Genomic DNA, 4,049 nt, shown 5'->3' with positions numbered 1-4,049 from the left:
CTGCTCTCTCAAACAAGGCTTTTAATGGGAAGGCTATTAGGACAATTATGGTGTGGGCATGAAAATAATGCGACAGCTTCCGTGAGGCCATCATCAAAGCTAAGGCCAGCTTTTCCAATGGTAGATACCTTGTTTTAGCATCCAGCAAGGTTTTGCTAACATAAAATATGGGTAGGTGTTGGATTCCTTCTACTCTGACCAACAATGCGCTGACTGCATACTGTGAGACTGCCAAGTATAAAAAAAGCTCTTCTCCAGGTACTGGGGTTACTAGCAACGGAGGAAAGGTCATGTAGTCTTTCAGGCTCTCTAGGGCGCGGCCGCATTCTTCATCCCACTCAAATTTGGCCTTCAATGCTTGGAACAATGGTCGACATCTATTTGATGACCGACTTATGAACCGGTTGAGCGCGGCTGCTAGGCTAGTGAGATGCTGTACTTCTGTAACTGTGTTGGGCCTCTTAAGATCTTGGACCACTTTGATCTGAGAGGGGTCAGCTTCTATATCTTGGTTGGTTACCAGGAAGCCTAGGAATTTGCCTGATCCTACGCCGAATGCACACTTGGCTGCATTTAGGCGTAACTTGTTCTTCTTCAGTATTTGAGACATTTCATCTAGGTCCCTGAGGTGGTCCTTCTCATCCTTACTTTTGATCACCATGTCATCTATGTAGGCTTCCATTGTTCTGCCCAACAATGGTTTAAACATTTTGGTAACCATCCGCTGGAATGTAGCCCCTGCATTCTTTAGGCCAAAGGGCATGACCTTGTAACAGTACAGTCCTTTAAGCGTCGTAAAAGATGTGACCTCCTGGTCTAGTTCATACATAGCGATTTGGTGGTAACCTCTATACCTATTAAGAAACCTAAGTCGGTTATGTCCTGCCATTAGGTCCACCAGTTGGCTTATACGTGGTAAGAGAAAGCTGTCCTTTGGGCATGCTCTGTTGACTGTTTTGTAATCCACGCAAACACGCCATTTTCCATTCTTCTTTGGCACTACTACAGTATTGGAGATCCACCTGGGATAGTGTACTTCTCTAATAGCTCATGCCTCCAGCAAGTTTTCTACTTCCTCTGCCACTATCTCCGTGTGGTGGAGTGCCGATCTGCGAGTGCACTGTATGATTGGTTTGGCGTTTGGGTAGACATTAAGTTGGTGACAGATGAACTTAGGGTCTATGCCAGACATATCATATGGCGTTCAGGTGAACACTTCGATGTTTGAGATTAAGAATTCCATTATCTCAGTTCTCTCAGTGCTCGACAAGGATGAGCCTAGCAAAAAGAATTTTTCTGGGTCCTTTTCATCTATCCTTACCTCAACCAAGTCCTCCACTATTTTCTGCTCTGCTGCTTTGCCCACGTCTGCAAACAGTTCATTGTTCTCTAACTCTTCCACCATCTGGACATACCCTTTTGCGGCCCGACTGTCATTTACTGTGACGAAGCACTGTTTTGACATAATTTGGTCTCCCAAGACCTCTTCAATCACCCCAACTTCGTTAGGGAACCGCAACGCCTGATGGTAGGTTGACGCTACTGAGCGCATGGCATGCAGCCATGTTCTTCTCAAGATGATGTTATATGTGGAAGGGACCTTTAGTACCCATAATTCCACCTGTTTTGTTACGGTTCCTGCTTTGACTGGTAGGATGATCTTGCCCACTGGCCATTCTGGCATTGAGTTGAAATCGACGAGGGGAGATGTTGCAGGTGCCAAGTCTTTGTCCTCCAATTTCAGTTATTTGAAGGTTTCATAGTACATTATCTCGCATGAGCTTCTTTGGTCAATCAGGATCCATCTGATATCAAAATTCTTGACGCGAAAAGTCACCACCAGTGCGTCATTATGGGGGCAATGTAGCCTTGGTAGGTCTTTGTTTGAGAAGGATATGACGTTCGTAGTCTTTGTTCTGTCCTTTTTTACGGTAGGCTGTGCACTTAATACCTCTCTCAAGTGCTCAGCCTTTTTGGTCATCCCCCTAAGTTCACATACTCGCTCAGGTTTGACGATCCCATGTATCATGTTGATTATGCCTTGAGGTGGACCGTCAACTGGCATCCCGTTTGGTTTGTTAGGGTCCTGTGGGGCTGGCTGCGTCCCCCCTTCTATATACTGGTCCAGGTGTCCAGCAACCACCAACTCTTCTAGATGTTGCCTCAGGGGCATTCAATTTTCAGCGCGGTGCCCCTTCTCATCATGGAAGGTGCGCGGTGCCCCTTTTGTGTTTCTCCCAGTTTGGCTGGCCATCGAACGAAGGGTTCATTATGTATCTCACTGAGAATCTGGTAGATAGGTTCATTGAACATGGTAGTGATGGTAGTGCGGACTCTTAACTTCCTTTTTTTTGGGTCCTCTTTGTTGGCTCGCCTGCCTCGCTCATTCCTACTAGGTTGTTCTACCGTGTTAACTTTTGCTGTAGTCTTTTTATCTGGCAATACTGTTGTGCCAGATTTTGCTTTAGCACGGGCACTGTCTTCCTCTACTCAGATATGTTAATGTACCCTCTCCATTAGGGCCTCCATTGTGAGGGGTGGCATCATTGTTATTGAGTCCCCCAGTTTGTTGTCAACTGGTAGACCCCGTTTGTATTACGCAATGGCGAGGTTTGTAGGGCAATCCCCAATCTGGTTGAAGGTCTCTAATTAGCGACTATTGTAAGACCTCAATGTCTCCTTTTCGTCCATGTTAATGGAGAGTAGCTGATCGATCTCCACTGGTGTTTTGGTATTCGTCCTGAATCTGGTCACGAGCGCTTCTGCCAATTGTGCCCATAAGGCGATGCTGCCCTCGGGCAGCTTTTCAAACCAGGTTAGACTTAGGTCGCCAAGGCTGAATGGGAACAACATGCACATTAGAGCCTCATTCCGCTGGTATACTGCCATAACTTGGTGAAAATGGCTTAAGTGCATGTAGGGGTTTGACTTTATTTCATAAATAGTGAACGTAGGCTGATGGAAGCCCGAAGGTAGTGGTGTGTTCTCTATTGCCGGAACAAACGGCGAGCTCTGTAATCTTGCCAATACCTTATCCATTGGTTCGTAAGCACGGCGTGGCATTGGCATCCCTATCTCGACACTCCCATGTGTCCTAGGGGCCAACCGCTGTAGTGCTGAAATTCTGCGAGGGTCGCGGGCCTTGGAGTCCTCTTTTCGTCGAGCCCTTTCTTTAAGCATTGTCCGTAAGTTCGCTGACCTAGGCAACTCCTTGTGCCTAGATGTCGTCTGGTGCATGTGGAAGGGGCGATAGGTGCTTCCCTCCGTATATGACCTTTCAGTCCTCGTTCTCTCAGACCTCAAGCGATGAGTCTTGGAGGTCCTTGATTGAGTGTCGCCTGTTCTAAGGCTCCTACTTTCTACTTGTGATGGCGTGGTATGTCTGTCATGATCCTCAAAGTGGCGAGGGAGCGTGTTACCTTTGTGCCCCTCTCCAGTCGCCATCCCCTTCCCTTTTATCTAGCGCTTCATTATCTCCATGTCTGTAATAACCCCGACTAGTAATTAGCTACTAATCAGTGATTAAAGATGTTAATTGAGTAGATCCAATGAATTATGGGTTTAATATATAAATTGCATGATATTTGACCTTCTATCTGTTACTTGTAGAAATATCTGTTTGGAATTCCACTTTAATATGTAAATTGAAAGCCTTATCGGCATTCGAATCAGAAATTGACTTGATTTATGTGCTAGTTAGAATTTATAGAATTTTATGGTAGACTTAATTAAAATTTGGTTCGGGACGATTAAATTTGATTAAAATAATGACATTTGTTTATTTGTGAGCCATTGCCACTTATTAGGCCTTTTGACCCCACTAAGTTGCCTTTCTCATTTTCTTTCTTTCCAACTGATGCAAGAGATGGGAGAGAGAAAGAGAGAGAGTTGAGAGATTTGGGTCCTAGTTCAAGAATTGACTTCACAATGGGGGAATTGGCTAGAAGATTGAAGATACTTTGGAGCTTTGAGTTAGGATCACACTTGTAATCAACCTTAGGTGAGAACTACATTCTTAAACTTTGTATTAAGGGCATTAGTAAATGAAC

This window comes from Camellia sinensis, chromosome 1, assembly GCF_055761805.1.
Source record: "Camellia sinensis isolate YWXY chromosome 1, ASM5576180v1, whole genome shotgun sequence".
NCBI lineage: Eukaryota > Viridiplantae > Streptophyta > Magnoliopsida > Ericales > Theaceae > Camellia > Camellia sinensis.
This window is presented reverse-complemented; position numbering follows the sequence as displayed.